Source organism: Rhinolophus sinicus, chromosome 17, assembly GCF_057876585.1.
Source record: "Rhinolophus sinicus isolate RSI-liver-muscle chromosome 17, RSI-T2T, whole genome shotgun sequence".
In the NCBI taxonomy this organism is placed as follows: Eukaryota; Metazoa; Chordata; class Mammalia; order Chiroptera; family Rhinolophidae; genus Rhinolophus; species Rhinolophus sinicus.
The window spans coordinates 103,138,043-103,150,952 of NC_142517.1; the positions used below are offsets into that span (position 1 = coordinate 103,138,043).

A 12,910-nucleotide genomic window follows, 5' to 3' on the forward strand; every position below is an offset into this window, starting at 1 on the left:
AGGATATTATCATGAAAACCCCAAGTACCCATCGCCCAACAATAAAAATTTTCATTCATTTTTTACTTACTCACCATCCCCCCCAACTCAAGGTTATTTAGAGCAAATTCTAGACATCATATCATCTCATCCATAAATAATAGTTTGGCATAGATTTCTAAAATACCAGTACTCTCTTTTCAAAAATTAACAACATGTGGCTTCATATAATGTAATGAGATAAGAAAACAGACATTTATAGCACAGTGCATGAATTTATATTTATTGTTTTATCAATAATTGGGGTATTGCCTTGGGTGTTATGAAACTGAAATCCAATGTGTTTTTGTGATAGTTTTTCAACTACAATTTTTTTTATATCAGTATAAGTTCATATGATTTTTTTTCATAAAAGAATTCCTAGTCATCACATTTTTCCAAAACTCAGAAACTTTTGAGTGAATTATTCTGATTCCATTATGACTATTGGGCTCTGGGAATTTTGAGATTTTCCACTTGAAGCCTCTATCTTCTTTGATTGTGATGATAATCAACTCAATTATTCTTTTCCTCTTGAGAATTACAGAGTTTCTTGATTCCAGTGGCTTTTAAAGGTTCTGGTATTGGAAGCAAAACTGTGAAAAAGGTGGAGAACAGCACCCAAAAGCTCAAACTAGGCAGTGTTTCAGAAAAACACACTAATTGCCTTGAAAAAGCCACTCTGCTTTGTAGCAAACATTAACTATATGTTAGTTAAATAATAAATATTTACGTATTAAATAATATGATGTCTAGGACGTGCTTCAAAATAATCTTGGGGGAAAATAGTGAGTGGAAGTATAGACAAAACTAAATTGGCTATGAGTTGATAAATGTTTGAGTGATGGAGGTTTATTATACTCTACTTTTGTATATATTTGAAATTGTTCAAAGTGAAAACTTTTAATAAAGAGGATAAGAATCACATGAAAATGACAAAACAAAGTCCTCAAAAACTCTTTGCAACCTGTTGTCTGAATGCACTCACCAAAACAGCTAATAAGTACTAATCAGAGTGGTTTGGGTTGCACCACTTTTCAATTGACCCAAACAACAGCAACAAAGAACAAACAGGAATCTGAATAATATATAAACTGGTCAGTTACTTCTACTTCTTTGACTAGTTTCAGATTAGTCCTACTTAGAACTTCTAAAGAACTTGAATGCAATCCGTTTCAGAGAACATGAATTATTCCTTAGTTTCATGGGGTGACTATGAAATGTTCTAAGGAGGACATAAAATTTCCTTGGAAAATACTGCCAAAGTATCAAGTCAGCCTCAGGGAAAAGAAAAACATGGCTTAATATTTCAGAACAGATCAAAAATTCATGAAAAAGATAGTCAGTATTCAGTTCATAGTAAATATTTTTTAAATTCAATAAAAATGAACGAATGAACCATAATAAAAACAAGTCAAAGGCTTATTTGTTAGTGACCAGGGAATCTGTCTTTAGATCAAACTAATAGAAGAGAAAGAATTCCTGCACGATTCTGCAAAGTGTAATGTCCTAGTGAACAATTAGTGTCCTCTTTCCAAATACTAGCCTGGAGTTGTCAGAAGTTGATCTCTGCCTGGTCTGACCCACTTCAACCATAAAAATGGACACACTGGTTGCTGAAAAGCTCTGACTAGCCCCAAGGCCCGGCATTCACAGAGCTTAAACCCGTCCATGACAGCCCAGGCTAGCCGACTGCAGATGGGCACTCGGACAAGACTGTCCCCAAAATACAAAGGCCTGGTGAGGAGGATTCAGGCAGCCAGCTCACAGCAGCATTGCTATCACCCTGAGAAATTTCTTTGGAAAATTTCATACTGCCTTAAGTTCCAGAGCAAAGGAGAGGTGATAAGAAAGGGAAGGAGGTTAGAGGAAGGGAAAGGAGGAAAGGCAAGCATGAAGGAGAGAGAAGGAAAATTTGTGATATGATATCTGTTATAATTTTCTAAATCAGCAAGTGGTATTCGATATCTCCTAAAGACAATCAAAAAGTGAAAAATTATCCAAACAAATTTTGTTTATGCCTCTTTTATGACAAATGCTTTGTTTAACTGTATGTATCCCTCCCATTATATTTCTGTAGGGAATAAAGCATTTGGAATTTATTTTTGAAACACCATAGTCTCTATAACAATGGCCATATTTGTCTCTAATGTTTGTCGGGTTAATTAATTAATTAACTAATTGGTCCAGTCAAGTGCAGTCAGCTGACAGGTAAGTAACACCAATCAGCTGCAGAACCTACAGATTGAATAATGCACTCAATAGATTTTGCTCTTCACACTGATGCAGCAATGAGCATATGTAGGAGAATTATTTTCTTCTTATTTTTGTTACTTTACATAGTGGGATTTGTATAGCTGTCAGTGAATTAATACATATAGCAAATATATTTTATATCTACTTACATATGACCAGAATTTAAAGCTCATACTTCCCAAATGCATGTCCTTAAACAATTGAATTTAATACTGTTTCCATCTCCTATGTACCCTCTGCTCTCAGTCTATGAAAATATTCTTTATAATTCACATACACAAAACAACAGAAATGTATTTTATTTCCTTCTCAAGTCAACAGAGAAAGATAGGTTTTCTGTATCGTCACTTGTTTCACAGAATGCATATTTCTGAAAAAAGACCCTCAGGAACAAAAAACCTTGAAACGAGGTTTCACAATAGAAATTGCTAATCAATTGCATTTATAGCCAAATCAGTTAAGTAGATTTCTTTAATTTGTTTCACAAATAAAATTCTACCTTTAAAAGTTTTTTTTATCAATACACAAGAGTTAAATAAAATCACTGATTTGAGAACTATCTAAAAATTTAGTGAGGACCTTGTCTAGGGCACTGATTTCACAAGTGAAAAAGCGAAGAGCCAAGGATAGCAACTGACTTCATCTGTCAGCAAATGAAATCATGACTGCAGCAGCACCAAAAATCACATAACCTCCATATAATATTGCCTAAATTGTACAAATGACTTATTTGAAGATATGAGCATACACATAATGACCTTGAAATTTGGCACTTCAGTCATTGCCTTAAATCTGTAAATGTTTATTGATTCAGGAGCTATAATAATAGTAGCTGGCCTTTTTAATCTAATGAATATCCTGGGATTTTTTTGCTTAGCCAGAGCATTATATACATAGTCTGAAGTATATCTTAGACCCATAAGTTTTAGCCTGCTGTACCAAAAATAGCAGAGTCCTCTAGAAAGTTTTATAGTATATAAAAGAAGTAGTACATAAAATCGAAAGAGCACTAAAGTTGTTGAATGCTGATTAACTATTGTCCTCAACTCCAATTGCTTTTTTTTGCTTTGCAGTTAACACACATTTTTGGAATTTTAAATAAGTGTAGGTATTACAGGCCACTAAAATAGGTAAGAATCATGGGGAAAAAAGGAATTTTGGACCTTGTATCTTTGCTTGTGTTTTATTTACCATAAATGAGGTTCTTTTCAATTTTCTTTTTGTGTTCAGGTTACTCTTTTGCTAATACTTTTAACAAACAATTCCTAGAAATTTATTGGTGCATGTTTACAGAATTTTGTAAATTTATTAGTGTGAACTTTTAAACTTTTAAAATTATCCTTCATAAAGATTCCAATATTACAAATATATTTATATTTTGTATGAGAATGAATTCCATTTTACTCATATTTTATAAATTATTATTGCACACTTCTGAGGAGTCAGTACATATTTGTTAAACGTTTACCATATAATTATTGGTTAAAAATAAATTACTAATTTCAGAATAAAATTGTCACCATCACAGTTCTAAATCAAAAGTTGCCTACACGGCTCTAAAAGTTCCAAAGGAAATATTAAAGTTGTTTGTTTGTTTTTTCTATCTGTGAAACACTTAGCAAATTATCTGCTTTTTAATGTACTTTTCAGGATATTTCTATCACTTATAAATAAAACTAGAGAGTTTTTTTATTCTGGCCCTGTGGGTATTGACAAATACATTTTATATTCATATGTAGGAAGATAATTTTCTGGTTTTTAGAGCTACTATTTATGGACTACATGCAGTGATACATGTAAGCTTTATTTTTATGTACAGGATCTTTCATATGAAATGGCTATTTCAGTAAGGGAATTTCGAGGTCATTATTTATCACAAATAAGATAATATTCAAGATGTTTGAATTTAAAGATTATTATTTCCACTTACATAAAAATTGCCCTAATTTGGGTGAGGTTTTAGTTTAATTCTAATCTCATTTTTTTCCCCCTAGAAAATCATTTCACCATTACCTGTGGAATTCCATCCTATAGGGCATGATTTTTTTTTTTTTCCTTTTGCAGGAAAGAGCCCCAAGGAGAATTCTCCTCACAACGAACGACCCTGCTGTGCCGTGTGTTTACTCGGCAGTTATCCTCAGAGAAAGAAGTTTGAAAATGTATTAGAGCTAGACTTAAGAACTGGTGTAATTTTGAAAAAGTTATTGCTGCTTAAAATTCTACTTTAAGCCATATAAAAATACAATTATTTTCAAAACAAAAGAAAAAAGGAAAGCAAGCTACTTTTGATGTTACAAATGAAAGGCTTCGTTCCTGATACCAAATTGCACTGTTCATTTATTTTGTCCCTATGTGTGTACGCAGGATTTTTTCCCTCTCTTTTTTACTCAATAAAAACAATAAGATCCGATCTCAGACTAAGGACCTGGCCAAATGGACTGGGTGATATGAACATCCTAGATCCAACTTTCTGAAGCAATGCCCACCCCTCTTGGTTGATGGAGATGGTAAAGCTCCTCTAGCTTGAATCTACTGGGAAGTTGTAGCTATGCGTTTCGCATTTGGACAAATACTGGCGCTTCCACCAAGAATCCCCCCAAACAGGTACAAAGTGAGAAACCCATACCTACAAAAAAGTGGACCCAGGGGGCCGACCTGTACGCAGGAGGGTGCGAAGTTAGTAACTTACTATGCTTTGAGAAACCAAGTCGTTGTTTCTCATTTCATTTATTCTTTTCTTTTCCCTCCGTCACTCAAAAATACATATACATATACGTATGTATATATCAGCTCCCGCCTGGATCTGAATAGCTTGAGCTTTCATTTCGGCATCTACTGCCTAACAATTAATGATGCCTTCGCCCGGCGCCTGTGGCCGGTGCTGGGGTTCGCGCCACCGGGAGCACCTGACGTCAGCGGACCTGCTAACCTGCGTCAGGTCCCGAGCAGTCCCCGGAGGCTTGGACCATGACTGTGGGGGCTGAGGGGAGGGAGCCCCGGGCAAGGCTGGATGAAACCCTAGAAAGCGAAAATAGGGCTTCCCCCACGCCTGCCAGAAATCCCTGTCTGTTAGAATCGCGCCTTACGCAGCTCCGGAGCCCTCGCGGGCACCTCAGACTAGCCACCGTGTTGGAAGGCCCAAACCCGGGTGTAGGTCCCGGGGCTCGACGAGTGGCGTTCTACGGAAGGGGGCCAAAGAAATTCAGAGTAAGACTGCAGGCGGCGGCGAGCGCTCTCTTCCATCCACTCTTGTAAGGGTCAGTGTTATATTGTTTCCAATGGCTGCAAAAAGTGAATCTTAAAAAGAAATAGACCCACCCCTTCTACCTCAAGTTGGCACACCTTGGAAGTTGTTGGTGACCCGGGGAGCTTTTCTCCAGTGCGCGGGTCTCGAGAGATTGCAATGTTGGGGAGGTGGTGCTGGAACCCGCCCTTGGGGAAAATGAACTCGATCTCGCCACAATCTTGCCTCTCTTCCAAACTTTTCCCTCGTTCCCCACTCTCCTCTTCACTTTTTGCAAACCTTTCAAGCATGGGGAGTTCTCAAAGTTAGGAAAGGTGTGCTTTTCCCAAAGGGGGCCAGTGCTTCTGACTTCCCGAAAGTGTTCAACCGCGCAGTTGCTCTGGTCCTCAGGGTCGGGGACCAAGTTTGGCAAGGGGTCGACCTGTGCGTGGGACGGAGTCTACAGAACTCAATCTGGAACCAATCCTGTAGCTCTCCTGGGCCCTGTGTGAATTTCTTCAACATTGGCTCTTGGGGAATGATTTCTCTCCGCTAGGATCCTTAATTTTAAACTTTCTTTTAATGATAATAGGGGCTTTCCGTGTAATTTTCCATCTTTCCATCTGCACTCTGAACAGAGAGGAGTGAAGGCAGAGACTCCCTGAGCAACGATTTAGGCCGAAAACTGCTTGTTGTTACGTTTTCGCCTGGAATAAATTTGCGTCCTAGGAACCGCGCCAGCGCAGCCCCAGCAAGACCCGTGGCGCTGCGATCCTCTCTCCAGGACAGCAGCTCAAGGAAGTCAGTAGTTGGAGGACTGCAGGGAACAGACCAAGAACACGACTTCGCTTCGTCCCCCCGCCCCCCGCCCCCCTCCCGCCCCTTCCACCCTAAGAGTGGCTGGGAACTCAGGCAGTAGCGAATTTCTACCCCTCTCCAATTGAGAGCAGTTAGCAGGCTCTGTTACTGGAGGACAGAGAAGAAAAGCAGTTTCTGGGGGTGCCTTTTTTTTTTTTAAATTAGAGCTTTAATGTCAACTTAAATAAAATGACACCTTTCCAGAGTCAGTCAATAAATACAGCGGTAGCCACCGCACCTTCCAGTGGCCTCCCATTCCGTGGCCTCAGAGAAGTCCCCAACTCCAGCCTCATCCGTGAGGCGAAGGAGCTGCGGGTCCAGCCTCCATGCACCAGGCCCAGGTCCTTGTGGCCAGGCTGCCTTCCCTTTCTGGGCTCCAAAGTCCGGAGATGAGTCGAACTAAATTAAATCGAGAAGCCTCAACTTTTAAACGGCTTTAAAATCGGTGACACTTCCCCTCTGTGTGTGCCCCACTGCCTGGCAGATATAAATTGTGACACTCTAGTATCTCCAGCGAGTAAAACATTATATATATATATATATATATATATATATATATATATATATATACACATATATATATGAGATTATATATATACATATATGAGAGATCTCTACATATATGTATATATCTATATCTACATCTACATCTATATATATTGCGATACTATGACACTGCCTTCACAGCCTTGCCTGGTATCAGGACTTAGTTAGCACAACACAATTCATTAGAGGGTTGCCTCAAAGTGGCAACTTGGAGTATTTCAGGTATTATTTGGAGAAGGTATTTTGGTTTTATTTTGTTTGTTTTTTAAGGACATAGTAATGCGCTTTTTTACCAGATGTACTGCGCTGCCCTTTTGAGGCAGCAATCAGCCCTCCTGACACTTGGTTAAGCCTCAGGATTTAAAAAGATCATTTCCTCGTACACCAATTTGAGCGAAATCTGGATTCAGAGTGTGGTTTTACACGCCCAGCTCGAATGTCTAATGTATCAAATCCTCGTTAACGAACGGCCCTCTCAGTGGCCATGTCAGCCAAAGGTCAGCCCTGTGCAACAGGGCAGCGCGGTTCAAAAGCACTCTTCGGCGCCCTGCCTCCCTCTCCCCTGCCAAATCCATCTTTCACATTTCAATAATAGAGCACACGGAGTTCCAACCAGAAATGCCAAGGTTGTTTTTCTTTCCTTCTTCACATTAGTGACATGTAAACGACGTGTCCTAAGGCAACTACTGAAAAATTAAGTTTATTTTTTTTCCAGTGGGAAGAGAGTGGAGTTAGTGGACAAGGTAATTGTCGAAATGTCCTCAAGAGGCACGAATATTTGAGAAGCTGTGACTCTTAAAAATCTTCACTTAAGACAGTAATAATAATGATAACTAATGAAAAAGAAACTTCACAGCATTGAAATGGAAACCATGAGTAAACTTCGTTGGAGACCTTAGGGATTAGAAACTGCTCAGGGAAAGGGACAAATCCCCTCCCCCGATGCCACACACACACACACACACACACACACACACACACACACACTTTAGAGAGCAACAGAAAGCTTATTCTCAAAAAGCAGCTTTGGTATCCACAGGGACAAAGAGGATCCAGGAGAGCGAAGCTGGACCCCTTTCGCCTCCGCCTCACTGGGGAGCCCCGCGACATTTCTGACTACCTTGGGGTCCTCGGCGTTCATACACACCAGCCTCACAGGCAGGATTGGCGCGGCTGCTCCACATCAGCCCAACTTCTCGGCGCGCTCCTCAGGCCACGAGCGCGCGCGCAGTCGCGGGCGAGTCCGCTGGGAAGGTGGCTGGGCGGGGTGGGGAAAAAACGAGACTTACCAGGTCTGGGGTCTAGGTTTCGGGCAAGGTTGGCAGCAGAGAGAGGCCGGGCAGATAATCCTACCGGAGACGCGCAATTTGGGCAGGGACTAAGTAAGGCGTGAGTGGGGGGAAGGAAAGCGTCTGTCTGATTTGGGGTCCCTCTTCCCCTAGCTGGGGCCTGCGCAGAATAAATTCGGCCTGGCCTGGGGAGGCCCCAGAGCCCGCCTCACCGCCGTCTAGCCTAGGCATCCGGGCCTCCGGACTCTGGCGCCGACCGGGGGTCGCCGGGTAAGAGGTTGGGGGAGCGAGGAAGGAGCGTCCCCACTCTCTAGCTGAGGAGAAGGCAACTGCGTCGCCTGCACTGAGAGTGGGGGCCAAGCTGAGCAACCGGGCACGTCCACCGCGCCCGGCCACAGGCTTGCAGACCCCGGCAGACTTCCGCCCCTCCCTTCCCTCAAGCCCCTCGCCAAATGAAAAGGGTTCTTGGGGCCTTGGCCTTTTGAGGAAGAACGCAGGAACCCACGCTGGGTTTGTTCTTTGCCCAGAGCTAGGCCGAGTCACGTCTTCGTCATTAGCATGGAGTCCGTAGAGTTTAGCTTGCCCCCCCCGCCCCCCCAACGCCCCAACATACTCAAACACAAAAGGACCCAAGTTGGGAAGGGATTTCCTGTGGGGTGGCCCTTATGACGGGGTTCGGTGGATCGAGGGATTCTACGCCTCTGACGAGATGCCGGGTTCCCGGACCTCCGGGTGCCTCGGACAAGAGAACCCTCTTGTTCCGGCCCCTTTTTGTCCAGTCCCCGCTAGTGGGACTATGGAGCTTATGTCAGGCCTCCGTGGGCTCAGGTCACGATGGCTCTTCTCGGACCATCCTTGTACCATTAAGCTCCGAGACTCAGAGCCGGATAGGAGTAAAGGCTTTGTCCTGGCAGGATCATTTCCAAAAGCCCTCTGCCTCGCTCTCAGGTTCAAAGCTGAAGACTTGGTGAGTGGTAAAATGATGCTATGGCCCCTGAAACTGGCCCGGGTGAAGCTGGCCCTAGGCTGGACTGCAGTGCGAACTGGTCAGTAATACAAGGCCTCTCCTGTTGGCAGTGGGGGAAACAAGAGGAATGGAATGGGTCTACCCGTTCAGTTGAAAGTAATATCCAAAGGAGGATTGGAACCTATCGGCAGCCATTTTCTGATGTCATGGTATCTGAGATTTTGGCTAAAATACCCAAAGGCAAAACTCTATAGATGCCAGTCTGAAGAGTTACCCAGGGACCCTCCACTACCCCGCCTCCCCTTTGTTTACAAGTGTTGATCACTCCACCAGACCGGTTATGCACTCCCTCTGGAAATGCTAGTACACTGGCCACAAAATATCCTGCAACGTGCAGAACCCCAAGAATGTCACCAGGAGAGGAAGGCAGAAGCCGGCACCTGAACTCCGCCAAACCCTACACTCTCCTTGTCTCTAGGCCAGGCAGCGCAGTTCCTTCACCAGTCCTCATGTTTGCACCATGTAAGCACGTTGGCGCTTAAAACTATACCAGCTCATAAGCATGCAAGCTAACAAATATGATTTGGGAAGGGTCAAGTGAAAACCCTAGAGAAGCCATTCAAGCAAGTAGCTGCTAGTCCCCCAAGTGGGGTGGGAGGCACTGGGGCACAGTCAGAATCAGAGAGAGGAAGAGGAACCAGGAGAAAGGAAAAGGAAAGAGAGGAGAGGAAGAGGGACAGAGAGAGGAAGAGAGGGAGAGAGAAATGGACAAAGGCAGGCGGACGCTCAGGCCTGGGTGTGTGCAAAGGAAGAGGGTGGGCGCTAGGAAAACACCTAGTGTCTCACCCCCAAACACACACCTCAGGCTTGGGTTCCAAGTGCCAGGTAAGAGGGGACGTCCTTTCCGAGGAGCTAGGAGAGATGAGAAAAATCAGGGTGCCAGTTCCCAACTGGGAAGGGGACAAGAAGAGTAGGGATTTTCAGAGGCATGGCTCGTGGTCCACTAGGGCTCGCGCACTTCGCAGCGCGCGGCCCTTGGGATGGTGTCGAGGGGACTGCCCGACCCGCTCCGCTCGGGGTTTGGACGGCGGAGGCCCCAAGTTGTTCCAGCCTACGCTGTCTGCCAGGCTTTGTGAGCTCACTTAAACCAGCGCGGTTTGAAAACAAACACGTGCAGCTTCTTCGCCGCAGTATTTTGACATCCCGGCCAGCGGCTTTCATAGGCGGGAGCCTCTGAGCAGTGCCGCTTGTAGCCCATGTGGGCGGGGGCGCAGCTGCTTTTTCCTCAGCACGTGGAACCCCGGATCGCTGGCCGCGCATGCGCACTGCCCTCCCAGCCCCAGCCGCGGACCGCTGCAAACTTAGAAAGAGCCCCGCGGGGCTACAGGGTGACATAAAGAGCCCCTCAAATGTTGACCACCCGGCCTTCTGTGGAGGTGATGTGGGGGGTTGATATTCCACCCACCACACCTACCCGAAATCCTGAATGTATATATTTTCACGAAATTCTCCGGGACAAAAATCACCTTTGACGCACAGATTCACCCAACCCTATCCTTTCTCGTGGTTTCACCTTCCTCCACAACTTTCAGCTTTTTTTGCCAGAGGTTAGGATTTTCCCGGATAAACAGAAAAAAATTTTAAAAGGAATCACGATGTGAGCTTCTCTCACTGTCTTTGGTTCCTTAGGTTTTCTGTAGCATAATAGGGATTGTTACACAAGAGAGATGCATAATAACATATATTTTTTTTAGTTTGCTAATTTTGGGGTGTTTTTTAAAGATATGATCCCCGTATGTTTATATCTACGCTTAATAGTTGATTCTTGTGTATGCTGTCGGTAAAAATATCACTATGTATGTTTCAAAGCCCCTGAATTCTCCAGCATATACTTACAGAGATGCCCCACAGGCCATCACAGGCAGCCAAAATATTGTTGACAGTCGAAAGTCTCTAGCACCATCATTGCCAATGTCCTTTCCATGCTAGATAGCTAAATCCGATTTCTTAATCTTGAAAAACCCACCTCCAGTGCAGCATTAACTGGAAACTTCATACTATTTTAGCTCCTTGCTCTAAAGTGGAAATAAACATTAGGAACTAATGCCGGAATTGAGCATGCATGGTAAAAATAGCCCCTGGTTTAGCCTGATCGTGTTCCCTCTTGCTGAGTCAGAGACCCTGGAATGAACCAGCCTTGTATAGATTAGTGGAGAACATTGCCTATATTTTGTGTGCATTATGTCCTTACATTTGCAATAAACTTTGAGAGAAAGGCTCAAGTGTGACATGTTATAGGAAGTTAACATTTTTCTTATTTGTTGTCCCAAACTAGAGAATATCATTTGAAAAAATATGCTAAAAAGCTGAAAAAGAGAACACTGTGAGAAATGTGTACTTTCAATGGCTTGACTAGCACAGAAAGGAAAAATCTTCCCATCGCCACGCTATTTTCAAGAATTCTAAAACCAGAGAGTGGTGTCAGCTGTGGCTATCTTTGTAAAAACAACAGGTTTTTTTTTTTTTTCTAATATGAAAACATAGTTCTAAGATCTATACTTGATGCTAGGAGGAGGTGAGAACTCTGTACCTAGAGAGGAGAAGATAAATTTGTAATTAGCATTTCGAGTTGGAAAAAAGAAACTTAAGTTGCAAATGTCTACAATCTGATGGCTTTCTATCTAGTTCACAAATAATCAAAGGCACCAGCTCAGTGTCTTCATTTTGAGTTTGCCAGACCACATACATTTACTTCCTACCCATCATAAACTGATGCTGTTCTTTCTGGACAAGGGCCTTCTCTAAGCTGCGTCCTGGAAAGAAGTATGTTCAGGTACCAACTCTACCAGCACTATTTGGTGAGTACGGTTTTGTTGCCAGCCCTTTAAAAGTTCTGAGAAAACTTCACAATCAACAAATAAAAACATCTAAATGCCAGGCCCATCAGCAAAGAAGGTTAGTGCTATTTTCATTGTCAGCTAAAGCAAAAAAAAAAAAAAAAAAAAAAAAAAATGATAAGCATATGGGGCAATTGAAAGGTTACATCTTTCTTTTGGAGGTGGTTTGCTTCTTAAAGGTTAACTTGAATGCTTGACTTTAAAAAAATCAAAATCATCAGCTGCAAACGCTTAAAGCAGTTGGGGGAAGCTTTTGAAGAAGAAAACAAAGGATATGAAATGTTTGAAAATTACTTAGCCCCCATATAAATGATGCTTGTATATTTATATGCTTACTCTATAAATGTACACACATACCACAACTCATTTCTCTTCATTTCTTAAATATGATTGCTTGTACTCAGGCATTTTTTTGTTGACACAATATAACTTTTTAATAACTTGTTAGCTATTCTAATCATTTGACAGTATCCAGACTACAATGCAGTCAAAATACTAACCAGGACAGCTTTCTGCCTAAATCAAAATCCAAGGCTACACATAGAAACCAGTCATTTGCAACATCTTCAGCTCCTGCTAAATAGGGTCTAACAATATATTTCCCTGTTCACATTCATGTATTTCAGAACCTAATAGCCCATGAAGAAAAGTATGAAGAATACATCTCAAGAAGCAGACATTAAAGGTACCAGCAAAAATAATAGACTATATTGAAGTTTGAAGCATTATTTTAGGCTACCTACATCATTAACGACTTTTTCTTTGTGATGGGTGTTAGAGAAGAGAATGCATAAGGAAGAATGGCACAAATATTGGCTTCTATTATAAAAGTTTCTTTTCTGTGAGTGAGCTTATT

The 12,910-nt window shown here is 42.4% G+C and overlaps 1 long non-coding RNA gene across 4 annotated transcripts in view; it reads right to left on the minus strand.

Moving 5' to 3' along the window:
- LOC109456544 (uncharacterized) overlaps positions 1–8,652 on the minus strand; it is a 119,824-nt gene extending 111,172 nt beyond the window's left edge. For 2 of the 4 annotated variants that reach the window (XR_012496855.2, XR_012496849.2), the window contains exon 1: positions 8,191–8,650. This is a non-coding gene — a long non-coding RNA (uncharacterized LOC109456544). Of the gene's footprint in view, positions 1–8,190 lie in introns of all 4 variants that reach the window. The other 2 variants (XR_012496848.2, XR_012496854.2) reach the window with 2 other exon arrangements.
- Between the last annotated feature and the right edge of the window lie 4,258 nt (positions 8,653–12,910).